At 42.9% G+C, this 13,069-nt stretch overlaps 1 protein-coding gene across 2 annotated transcripts in view; it reads right to left on the bottom strand.

Annotated features, from left to right (window-relative positions):
• Positions 1-12,063, bottom strand: part of LOC137534788 (zinc finger protein 547-like) — a 70,329-nt gene extending 58,266 nt beyond the window's left edge. For both annotated transcript variants that reach the window (XR_011024381.1, XR_011024380.1), the window contains exons 1-6: positions 12,008-12,063; positions 11,422-11,595; positions 11,172-11,306; positions 10,963-11,086; positions 10,752-10,849; positions 3,459-3,570 (exon numbers count right to left, since the gene is read on the bottom strand). The gene's annotated coding sequence lies outside the window, so the exon portion shown is untranslated. The remainder of the gene's footprint in view (positions 1-3,458; positions 3,571-10,751; positions 10,850-10,962; positions 11,087-11,171; positions 11,307-11,421; positions 11,596-12,007) is intronic.
• Positions 12,064-13,069: the final 1,006 nt, after the last annotated feature.

Raw genomic sequence — 13,069 nt, 5'->3', positions numbered from 1 at the left:
TACTTGAGCCAGTCAGGCGTAGTGCGCATGCACACACTCCGCCGCCAGGAGCATACTACACCTGTGCAGCACTATTGCACAGGTGCAGAATGTTCCTGGCTGTGGGAGCGGCATGCGGCCGGACAGCGCTGACTGGCTGAATTACCAGGACTCATAGCAGAAGATCCAGGTGGTGGAGGACAGAGAGGGACTGATTAGCCTGAAGGGGGCTGGAGGAAGCCCCAGGTATGTATAAAACTTTACTTTTCATCCGTCTCAGTTACCCTTTAATTTGTAGTCACCAAACCAAATTTTAATAACATATCACATTATTTGATTTCATCAGCAAAGGGAGTGCATACATTTGCATAAATCAGCATCAATGCAGAATTATTTCCATGTCATTGACCATCTCTATTAGTGACACAGCTACACATCAGGCTTTATTCTTACAGCATAGATGTTATTTAGTATATATATATATAAGAGATTCCTGTGTACACATCATATATACAGTCACAATCAGATATGTATATCTGACCTTAAAAATACGGGGACTGCTTTATTGCAGCAGCACAAGTAACTAATTTTGATTGGTTTATTTCATTTTTGTGGACTAAGCTATTACTGTATATATAATGTATATATACATTATTTTTAATGACTATTATCTGAGAAATAGAACATTTTATCATATTTTCTATTTTAATTACAGTTACAAATTCATTAGGAGTCGGAGTCGGACTCCAGGCACCCAAAATTGCCCGACTCCACGACTCCGACTCCACGACTCCGACTCCACAGCCCTGGTGTCTTTGCACAGTATGCCTGTAATACAGGGTTGCGATAGGTGTATTGTGACTGTACAGTATATGCCTATGATGAGTTACTTACAAACATACTTTGTACACAGGGAATTTGAGAAGCAATAGGAGTTTAATGTGTGTAAAGTGACTGCAAAATACTCCTGGTATGGATTTTCTTTACACATACAGGGGGTGTGAGGAGTAATAGGGGTGTGATGTGTGTAATGTGACTGCACTGTATGATTGTAATGAGTTTTAAACACACTGCATACACAGAGGGAATGTAAGAAGTAATAGGGATGGGATGTGTGTAATTTGACTGCACAGTGTTCCTGTAAATAAATTATATATACAGGGGATGCAAGAAGTAATAGGGGTGTGATGTGTGTAAAGTCACTGCATAGTATGCCTGTAATGAGTTATATATGCACTGCGTACACAGGGAATGTGATGTGAGTAATGTGATTGCACAGTATGCCTGCAATGATTTACAAACACACTATGTACACAGGGAATGTGAGAAGTAACAGGGGTGTGATGTGTGTAATGTGACTGCACAGTGTGCCTGTAATGAGTTATATATGCACTGCGTACACAGGGAATGTGATGTGAGTAATGTGATTGCACAGTATGGGCTTGATTCACAAAGCGGTGCAAAGTGTTTGCACGCTGGTGAAAAGGCCCTTATCACGCCTAAACTCACTTTAGGCATGATAAGAAGAAACTCGCGCGAAGTTACCGCGCGCGCAGCACCCGACGCTTCGCGCGAAGCTCCCATTAAGCCCTATGGGACTTTGCGCGCGCTCTCACGCGCGGTAACTTCGCGCGAAGAGCAGGAAAAAGCGGTGATAACTCAGTGGTGAAAAGGTTATCACGCCTAAAGTCTTTTAGGCGTGATAACTGGGTTATCACCGCTTTGTGAATCGAGCCCTATGCCTGCAATTATTTACAAACACACTATGTACACAGGGAATGTGAGAAGTAACAGGGGTGTGATGTGTGTAATGTGACTGCACAGTGTGCCTGTAATGAGTTATATGCACACTGTGTACACAGGGGATGCGAGAAGTAATAGGGGTGTGATATTCAATTGGAATAAGTGAATGGTTCCTATTTTGGGAAAATGACAAAATATTCTGGCTAGATCTGCAAAGATGGCTGACAATTGCTAATGCAAAAAAAGAAAAGGCACTACAGTGGACGACCAGAAGCACCAGGATTTTTAAAAAGGACTGAATAATTTGCATATATGCATTCTGAGAGCAAGTCATAATACTTACATCTGTTTAGGAAAATTGTATTTGGCACAGTCATTTTCCATAAAGGAGCTTTTTTTTTTTTTTTTTTTTTTGCCCACTACAAAAATATTGGTGTTCCAAAACGTAGATGGATAATTCCAGGGGCCTGATTCACAAAGCGGTGCAAACTTTTTCGCAGACTTTTGCGCACGCAATTTGCCGGGATTTGCGCTATCGCGGACTTTTGCGCGCGCAATTTGCCACAAATTGTGCACGCAAAAGTCCGCGATAGCGCGAATCGCTGCAAATTGCGCGCGCAAAAGTCAGCGAAAAAGTTTGCACCGCTTTGAGAATCAGGCCCCTTACCTCCTCAGTCCTAAAATAAAGTGTGTTTTTATACTAATACTTCTGGTGTTGGAGTACTCACCTGAGCCAAGGAACCACACCCCTCCTGAAAGCAAAGCCTGGAGGGGGAAGGGCTGTGGCTAAATGCTAAGAAGGAAGCACCAAGTCGTTTTCACTGCAAACTTCTGCTGTACCTAGTATACAGTAGTAGGAGTCCAATTACAGTAATGTCCCGTGACTATTACAAGCTGTTTGCACGGAATCCTCATACACATGCTGGTTGGTTCAAGCCATATTTCTGAGAGTCTAGCTTGTTTACAGCCTTGTTGTGCACCGCACCGTCGCCTCCCCCTCCATTGCAAGAGAACAGGCTGCTTCTGTACAGCACTCGGCTCCAACTGCTACCCAAGGGATTGAGTATTGTCCCCTGTGGCCGGCATTCTTACTGCATGTGTACACACTTTATTATGTTTAACCACTTTATCCACCACTACAGTAGATCTACGTCCTCTGTGACTTCATCTAAGCCACGACTCGGTAGATATACGTCTTGTAGCAGAAACAGTGCTGTGCAGGATTGTGCTGCAGCACTAATTGGTGAACGGGAATATATGTTTCCTGAGCTAATGAGATTGATTTTTATCATTAAAAACACTTTTATTTTCTCAGTTCATAGTGAAAAATACACTCTGTAGCATTTCAGAATCAAATATCTTCATCATAAATTGTGACAGGAACATAATCTAAGTTTTGTGATAAGCGTTAAGAATAGCCAAACAAAATGTGTGCTTTTCAACTACAGTAGCACTTTTTATTTTTAAATTGTAATTGGTAAAACTGAGAAATGTGTTTATATTTTATTTCCTTGTTTTCTCATTAGAATTCAATGAAAACAAAAATTATTCGAGGGGAAAAATGGCATACGCTGAAAGCCTAGTTTGTCTTGAAAAAAAAAAAAAAAAAAGTCATTTCTGTGTCATAAGTAGGGATAAAGTAATTTCTGATTAAATAAGGACATAGCTAAACTGTCAAAACCACCCTGGTCCATAAGTGGGAAACAAGGTCTGGATGCGACGTGGCTAAAACTTACCATTGTATTCCTGTTTAATAACGTCTCTCTTGGTTATTGCCCCCATCATATCACCCACCTCCACAGACTGCAGATCATTGCTCATGTCGAGACCATCTATCAGTTCTTCTACCTAAACACATTAATGAAGAACATAGAACAATAACAAAAAAACAAGCTACACAATAAAATAGAATGGTGTGTATATTTGCTAAACAATGTTAAAGTGGACCTGAATTATTGTACAGGATAGAAGGAAAACAGAGAAATGCACCTTGTATGCATGTAGAGTTTAGCCCAGGCATGGGCAAACTTGGCCCTCCAGCTGTTAAGGAACTACAAATCCCACAATGCATTTGCCTTTATGAGTCATGACTGTGGCTGTCAGACTCCTGCAATGCATTGTGGGACTTGTAGTTCCTCAACAGCTGGAGGGCCAAGTTTGCCCATGCCTGGTCTAGCCGGACTAATCCCCTCTCATCTGTTTCTAATCACAAGTTGTAATTTGATTTCTCCTGTGTCACCTGACTGTCACAGCAGATAAGCTCATTTGAAAGCACAGGATGTTAACAATATGTCTGCTTCCATGAAAGCAGGAAATAGAAACCGTGCAGATTTATTGTAGGATTTGCATCAGCTGTAACAAAGAAATGTATTTCTTTAAAGGTTATTATGCTATTGCACATCTTTTTAGAGCAGAGAGTTCTGAGTTTAGGTCCGCTTTAAGCAGAAGTGTATAAAGTCTTGCTCATGATGTGTAGAGAGTAATAAATTGCATGTGATGTACTGCACTGCGCTCTACTCATCCTGTGCTAAGACCAGGACTTTGGAGTGAGTACAAAAATCCTCCGACTCCCACCCCTGTTTACGATTCCACCGGCTCCTCTAATTTGCATATAACAATCTTGTTGATTGAAAGTATGTAACATAAAAGGCATCTCATCACTGCCAACTTTTAAGAATTGTACAGCTATATTAAAAGGGAAGGTCCAAGCAAAACAAAAAAAATGAGTTTCACTTACCTGGGGCTTCTACCAGCCCCATGCAGCCATGCTGTGCCCTCGTAGTCACTCACTGCTGCTCCAGTCCCCCGCTGGCAGCTTTCCGACCTCTGAGGTCGGTGGGCCACATTGCGTACGTTTTTACGCATTCCCACTAGTGCAGGAACATTAACACATACATTTTTACGCATTACTGGTTCAATGCGTAAAAATGTACGCATTGAACCAGTAATGCGTAAAATGTATGTGTTAATGTTTTTGCAGTAGCGGGAATGCGTAAAAACGTACGCAATGTGGCCCGCCGACCTCTGAGGTCGGCAAGCTGCCAGTGGGGGACTGGAGCAGCAGTGAGTGACTACGACGGCACAGGATGGCTGCATGGGGCTGGTAGAAGCCCCAGGTAAGTGAAACTCATTTTTTTATTTTGCTTGAACCTTCCCTTTAAGATGGAATCTACTTTTTGAAACAAAAAGCTCCTGGGCAGGAGGCTGACACTTTACTCTATCAACCATCCTGGCCTTTCATTGTCAACGTGAATGCCCCAGCATGTCGTCTATATAATAAGATTCGTCTCAGAATCAAATCGATTTATTTCGCCAAGTAAGTTTGCACCTACAAGGAATTTGTCTTGGCAGTTGCTTAATCCTCTTAGCGGTAAGCCGCCGCACAGGATATCTCAGCCCCTGGTGGGGCGATTTGCCTCATTCAAAGTGCTGTACACGCAGCTAGCACTTTGCTAGCCGCGCGTCCAGCTTGATCGCCGCTGCTCTGCGGCGGTTGTCCGCACGCAGTGGCGGAAGAGGGCCCCCCTTGCCAGAGCCCTGCGCTACCTGGACCAATGACTTCCAGGCAGCGCTATGGGCTGGATCGGAGGTGTCCGACGTCATTCCGATCATCGCCATGACGACAGGAAAGCCAAACAGGGGAATGCGTTATATACGCATTCCCCTGTTTGCTATTGATGCCGGCGACGATAGCACTAGAGGGACACATGCGCCCTCCAGTGTTGTTTCATGTAGCTACCACTCTGGTAGCTTTACATGAAACAAAACAAAAACAAAAAAAATGTAAAAAAAAATAATGTATTTCTGGCTATTTGGCAGAATTAAAGAACCGCCAGGAAGGTTAACAAACACAAACAAAACAAAATACAAGGACAGACAGTATGTATATTACAAGTCAAGGACAGTAAGTGAGTATAATGGCAGTAAGCAAGGTAGAGAATTGTTCATTTTCAGTTCTGTGCTGATTACTTTCAAGTCCTAGCAGCTCTAGCGTGGTTCAGCATTATGGCTATCGCCTAAGAAAAAAAAGCTGTTCCTGTGTCTAGGGATTTAGTTGCGATTGACCGTCATCTTACTGCTGAAGGCATGAGCTGGAAGATGGAGTGAGCAGGGTGATAAGGGTCAGAGGCAATTTTGACTGCTCTCTTTCTGCACCTGCTAATGTAAAGATCCTGCAGGGAAGGTAAGCTACATCCTTTGCTGCGTTTTCATGACAATAGTGGCCATATTGTTTTCCCATTTTAGGTTGTTTGAGATCGTGGACCCAAGAAACTTGAATGACTCTACCTGGGTTATTGTGGATCCATTTACGGTTATGGGGAGGTGCTGGGGGGAGATCTCCTAAAGTCTATTATCTCCATGGTTTTGAGAGCATTTAGTTCCAAGTTGTTGCTGCTGCACCAGGAGGAAAGCTGTCCCACTACATGCCGGTTTGCAGACTCATCCCCATTTTGTATGAGACCAACTACTGTTGTGTCATCCGCAAATTTCAGAACTTTAAAAGATGGATCAGTGGAGATGCAGTCACTGGTGTAAAGTGAGTCGAGCAGTGGGGAAAGCACACAGCCCTGGGGTGCACCAGTACTGACTGTCAGAGAGCTTGATGTGTGTTTCCCAAGTCTAACGTGCTCTCTCCTGTCGGTTAAGAAATTGGTTATCCATTTGCAGATGGATTCAGGTATGTGTAGCTGGGAGAGCTTGCTGTGTAGCAGTGATAGAAATAGAATTTTATGGTATTAAATGCAGAGCTGAAATCTATGAATTAAATTCTGGTGTAGGTTCCTTGAGTGTCTAGATGCTGTAGTACATAATGCATACACATGATGGTGTCGTCTGTGGATCTATTAGGCCTGTAGGCAAATTGCAGAGAGTCCAGCAGGGGATCTGTGATGGATTTCAGATAAGCCATTATCAGTTTGTCAAATGCTTTCATAACAAATGATGTCAGGGCAACAGGCCTGTAATCGTTTAAGCATGTAGGTTTTGATTTTTTTGAAAAAAAAAAATCTGAGCCCAATATCAGCCGGGTTACAGCGCGTAGCACTGCCACCTTGCAGAAAAAGTCCTCTACCTTTGCTATATCTGATGCAGAAAATAGCCCTGGCCTTTTCTATAAGATATGGGATTCCAGTGAATCTTATTAAACAGACAGCGGGCTTGATTCACTAAGGCAAATAGCATGCCTTATCCAAGTTAACACACCTTATCAGAGTATCATAGCAAGTGCTACAAACGTATTCCTGCTAATTGGCAATGACGAGAGTTCCACTCGTCCTGCCCTGAACCCCTACGGGTTCGTATCACTCGCTATCCTACTCTGATAAGGTGTTTTAACTTTCATAAAGCATGCTATTTGCCTTAGTGAATCAAGCCCAATGTATTGGACACTAACGTTTAAGCATTAGTGTACTTCTGTGGTTTTTGTGTACAGAGTACAGGCCGGAACAAAGAGCATCCATCAGGCCTTAGGCAAACTATGGGAACATGCAAGAGTGATGTGCAGGTACTCTGCAGAAGAATGAGGGGATTCTTCCTCTATTACACATTCTTCATGCACCATCTGAACCAGGTTTATGGGTGACAGACAACACCTCTGTGTTCAATGTGCACAACATTCTCATTGGATTCCCTGCAGCTCTGTGGGGAGTGCATATGTAGAGTACTACTGTATATCCCCAAATGTAACAACATATCAAATTAATTGATTTCTAGAGATGATCAAAGATATGCAAATTCTTCCAAGTTGATGCAAATGCATGTAATTTTTATGCAAATGTCTGTAGCTTGAAAAGTGGACCATCCGTTTAAGCCAGAGTTTAAATTGATTGGTCCATTTTCAAACTGCATACATTTGCATAAAAATGTGCATATTTTTTGAAGAATTTGCATCTCATTGATCATGCCTATTGATTACATGAGCAAATGGGAGTGCATACATTTGCATACAAAATTTGCATAAACCTACATCAACAGAGAATTATTTGCATCTCCTTGCCCATGCCTGGTTGTGGCACAACTACATACTCTTACAACAGATATGTTCTTTATTACCGTATATATAAAAGATTACGGTATACACAAATATATAGTCACAATCACATACACATGTACTGTATATCTGATTTAAAAAAATAGGATGACTGCCTTATTGTAGTAGCGCAAGTAACTATTTTTTGATTGGTTTATTTCATTTTTGTGGACAAACACTGCTATTACTGGGTATTTAAGTTATGTATGGTGACTATTATCTGAGAAGTAGAACATTTTATCATATTTTCTATTTTAATTACAGTTTAAATTTATTATGGAGTAGGAGTCGGTGCATTTTGTTCTCGATGCCCAAAATTGCTCCAGCTCCTCAACTCCAACTTCTCAGCCCTGGCTAAGACCTTATACACAATGGGGTTGATTCATTAAAAGGGACTCCGAGCACCTCTCATGGGCATGCCTTTAAAGGAATACTGTGGGGGGGAAGGGGGTCAGGGGAAAATGAGATGAACTTACCTGGGGCTTCTAGTGGTCCCCCGCAGACATCCTGTGCCCGTGCAGCCACTCACCGATACTCCGGCCCCACCTCCAGTTCACTTATGGAATTTCAGAAAGTCTGAAAACCATTGTGCCTGCATTGCCGTGTCCTCGCTCCCGCTGTCACCAGAAGCGTACTGCCCAGGCCCAGTATGGTCTGTGCCTGCGCAGTACGCTCCTGGTGACTTCAGCGGGAGCGAGGACACGGCAACGCAAGCACAGTGATTTTCCGACTTTAAAGTCTGAAATTCCAGAAGCGAACTGGAGGCAGGGCCGGAGCATCAGTGAGTGGCTGTGTGGGCAGAGGATGTCTGCGGAGGACCATTAGAAGTCCCAGGTAAGTTCAACTCATTTTCACCCGACCCCCCTACAGTATTCTTTTAAGCCAGACGACTTCCAACAAAGTTGTGCTATTGCTTGCATTGGCCATGCGTGTCACTTCCTCTTCCTGTTTTATTCAGTGATGCATGTCTCTAACAGAGAAGACAGGGGTGACCCGGAAGTTACTACATAGCCAAGATATCAGCCGCAATTTTTAATTGAAATCAAACAAAAACCATTTGGTGTAGAACGGTGATTCAGGAATCAAAAGAAAGAGGAGAGCACAACTACAGAAAGGTATGCATCTTTAAATACTTTGAAGTACTGGTCGGAGTCTTAAAGGCATGCCCATGAGAGGTGCTTGGAGTCCCTTTAAAAGTAAAAGTAACATACCAATCAGAGCTAGTTAACTAAGGAGTGCAAGTCAATTTTATGAGCTCATGCTGTGCACAGTTCTGGCAGCACAGCATGCGCTCTTTATTTAGGGCCAATCCTTCTAAATGCAGCACGGTAGCGACATAGCTTGACTGCGATGCTTCACTAGCGCGGGCACTGGTCCGTTAATTAACCACTTTGTCCTCCTTGACGTATAAAAACGTCAAGGAGGACATGCGTGCTCCCGCGGCCGATCACGCGCGTGCACGCGCACTCCCGGCTGCAAATTCGGTAGCCCAGGAATCAATGAATCGGGCTATGGTGCCCGATCACTGATTTCTCTCCCCCGCAGAAAAAGCGACAGCTTCTCTCAGAAGCTTCGCTTTTTCTGACTCTATGTCCCTCTAAGCGTACATTGTACGCGTAGAGTGACGTCATGTAAACAAACTCAAGGTTGTCATCTTGTGGCCAAAGAGTAAAACTACATCTAATAGTAAAAAAAAAAAAAAAAAAAATTACACTACACAAATATTTCCCTAAATAAAACACTATTTACTTCCCACCCTCCCAAAAATACCCACATAAAATGTTTAATAAAAAAGGAAAAAAACAAAAAACAAATATTTACCTAAGGGTTTAAACTATTTAAATATCTATGTAAAGATGAAATATTTCTATTTTTTTTTTATAAGCTTGTAAATAGTGATGGATGCAAAACGGAAAAAATGCTCTTTTATTTCCAAATAAAATATTGTCGCCATACATTGTGATAGGGACATAATTTAAACGGTGAAATAACTGTGACAAATGGGCAATTACAATACGTGGGTTTTAATTATGGAGGCATGTATTATTTTAAAACTATAATGGCCGAAAACTGAGAAATAATGAATTTTTTCCATGTTTTTCTTATTCTCACTGTTAAACTGCATTTACAGTAAGGTAGCTCTTAGCAAAATGTACCCCCCAAAGAAAGCCTAATTGGTGGCGGAAAAAACAAGATATAGATCAGTTCCTTGTGATAAGTAGTGATAAAGTTATAGGCGAATGAATGGGAGGTGAACATTGCTCGGATGCATAAAGTGAAAACGACTGAGAGCTTAAGTGGTTAACATAGTAGCGGCTGCGCTAGTGAAGTATCGTGGTTGTGCTAGTATCATAGTCGCGCTATGTCACTATTGTGCAACATTCAGAAGGATCAGCCCTAACTAAAGAGCGCATGCGGTGCTGCCAGGACCGTGCATAGTGTGCGCTTGTAAAATTAACTCATGCTGACGAGCACATTACTTTTGATGAATCAACTCCATGAATATTCTGCTCTTTCATATAAGCAGCTGAAGGTGGTGAATACACAGCCTGTCATCTGCTCTCATGCAGTGGCTGAGTGCTTGTTAGCACTGAGTACAGGTGCTGTCCTGGACAGGTGCTGGACAGGTGCTGGACAGGTGCTGGACAGGTGCTGGACAGGTGCCACCCCCCCCCCCCCCACACACACACACACACACACACACACACACACGGAGTCACATCTGAGTGCAGCCGTGCGATTCTCTACCACACAACACCACCACCAATCTGTGTCAAACACAGAAACCCCTGATATTACAAATGCTGCCATTCAGTTGCAATTCAATTGCACCTGAATGGCGATTGTGGTCAGTAGATGGGACACTGAACTGCACAACAAACCTCCCTGAAAGAGGCCTAACTCAGTTTAGTGAATACAATACAAATAATCAACACAATTTGGTGAATACACCTCAATGTCACACGGTGTAGAGTCTCTGGAAACTCTCAGGCCCAGCTACCTTAAAATGGTGGTGGATGGCGAATTCTTCCTGTAGAAAATCTTGGGAATAAAGAGGACCTGCACATCCCTCTGGTGGATTTCTGTTACAGGAACTATCTGTAGAAAACACACACAGTGACAATGCATTGCCTCTATGTGTTTATCAGACGATGGGGGTGGGACCCTCCATACTGCTATCTCCACTGCAAGAAATGAAAGTCTCCTCTTACCTGGTGATGTGAGGGGCGGCTGATTCTCTATCATAGTATCTTTGTAGAAGTCCTTGTGTCCTTCTAGATACTTCCACTCCTCCATGGAGAAATACACAGTGATATCCTGACACCTTATGGAGACCTGATACACACAATGATACAGTCACCACTTAGACATATTCCATGGAGTTACTAGATAATGTCCCACAATTCCCAGCACTGCTCACCTCTCCTGTCAGCAGCTCTGTCATCTTCCTGGTGAGTTCCAGAATGTTCTGCTTCTTTTGACTCCCAGATATCAGGGAGTGAGGTGGGGGCACTGTGATGGTCACATAATCACCAAACTTCAGTGGAGAGAAATGCTGTATGGGAAGACCAAAAATAATGTTACACAATACTACCTGAATCACCCTGACCTCTCCAGTCAGGTCTGTGATTCATTACTAGAGAGTAGACTGATGTCACATGACCTCCCACCTGTCCAGTCAGCTGACAAAAGATCTCCAGGTTGAGGTTTAGCACCCTGGTCATATGACTCTGATCCGTCTCCATCCTCTGCAATGTGATCTGTACAAACCCTCCGCTCCACAGTCAGATCATAAAATGAGGATTACTATGGATGGACAGTCACGATGCCTTGTTAAATATCACCTGTGGTGGATAAGAATATTGGGTAAATGTGGTCTGAGCATGTATACTTCCCTGGTGATCCCATAAATTATTATCCCCCTATAATGATCCACAAAGAAGCAGAGAAACACACAAGATGACAGTGGCAGCAATGGGCATACAGCTTACACAACTCTGGCTCTGTGAATACGGCTGAATTGAATAACTATGAAGGTGCGATGCCGACCATAATCTATGGCAGATATAAACTACTACCCAAGTCACAGTGGTAACTATATAAGTTTATATAGAAAAACTACTTCAAATAGGACGATCATAGAGACAGGAGAACTATGATCACCTATTTAACAAAATAGATACACTCGAACCTTTTCTCTGCTTAATTATATGGCAATACAATATTACCGTACCAATAACCATACAATTATCTCACCTGCTTCTTTCTCTACGGTGGTAGCATCATCTCCCCTCCACTTCCGACAATTTCACCCCTCCCTTCCTTCCATCACTGCCTATCTGCGCCTTTACCCCTTTCTCTCTATGCTCCTAGTAGAGATTGCCATCTTGTGGTAAATATCCTAACTGCAGCTTTTATCGGGAATCATTTACACACAGCTTTATTATTATTAATTATTATTATTATTATTATTATTATTATTATTATTATTATTATTATTATTATTTTCTGCAGTGTTTTTATAGAGAACATTGAATATTTTATATTAGTAACTGCCCCTCATGTGTCCTCACCACAATCTAGGGCCCCAACATCTAGAAATTATGGGTTATGGGGCCTCATAGAAAAGTTTTGATCCTTCCCGATCCCCCCCTACCGCCCCCACCAAAAAAAAAAAAAAATGTAAGGTACTTCCTTGAACCTCAGATATATCCCCCTAGTTTATGGAGCTATAGAGACATAATGTAGTAGCAGCTGCGCTAGTGAAGTATTAACGTAGTAGCGGCTGCGCTAGTGAAGTACTATTAACGTAGTAGCGGGCGCATTAGTGAAGTATTAATGTAGTAGCGCTCGTGTTAGTAAAGTATTAACGTAGTAGCGGTCGCGTTAGTGAAGTAGTTGCGGCCGCGCTAGTGAAGTATTAATGTAGTAGCGGGCACGTCAGTCAAGCATTGACTTCTTAACGTCCACCTCACGCCAATGGGTGTGAGCGGAACGGCAGCCCACCTAACGCTGATCGGCGTGCAGTCCTGGGGGCGTGTTTTGCTTGGGATTGCGCTTGCATCCACTCCGTCATCTGTCTCCCAGCAGCGATCACCACTAGGGACTGTTAGATGGCGAAACCGCCATCTATTTACACCGTATAGAGCTGTGATCTACGGCAGCGCTGTACTGGGGACAGCCATGTGACACGTCTGTCCCCTCCGGAGGCTGGGAAGCAATCTGCTGTCATAGACTAAAGCCTATGACAGCCGATCGCACTGATTGGCTGGCGGGGGGGGGGGGGGGAGGATGGTGTTTAAAAAAAAACAATAAATA

This window comes from Hyperolius riggenbachi, chromosome 10 (genome assembly GCF_040937935.1).
Source record: "Hyperolius riggenbachi isolate aHypRig1 chromosome 10, aHypRig1.pri, whole genome shotgun sequence".
Taxonomy (NCBI): Eukaryota; Metazoa; Chordata; class Amphibia; order Anura; family Hyperoliidae; genus Hyperolius; species Hyperolius riggenbachi.
The sequence above is the reverse complement of the archived record's forward strand: the minus strand, read 5'-3'. Positions and strand labels throughout refer to the sequence as shown.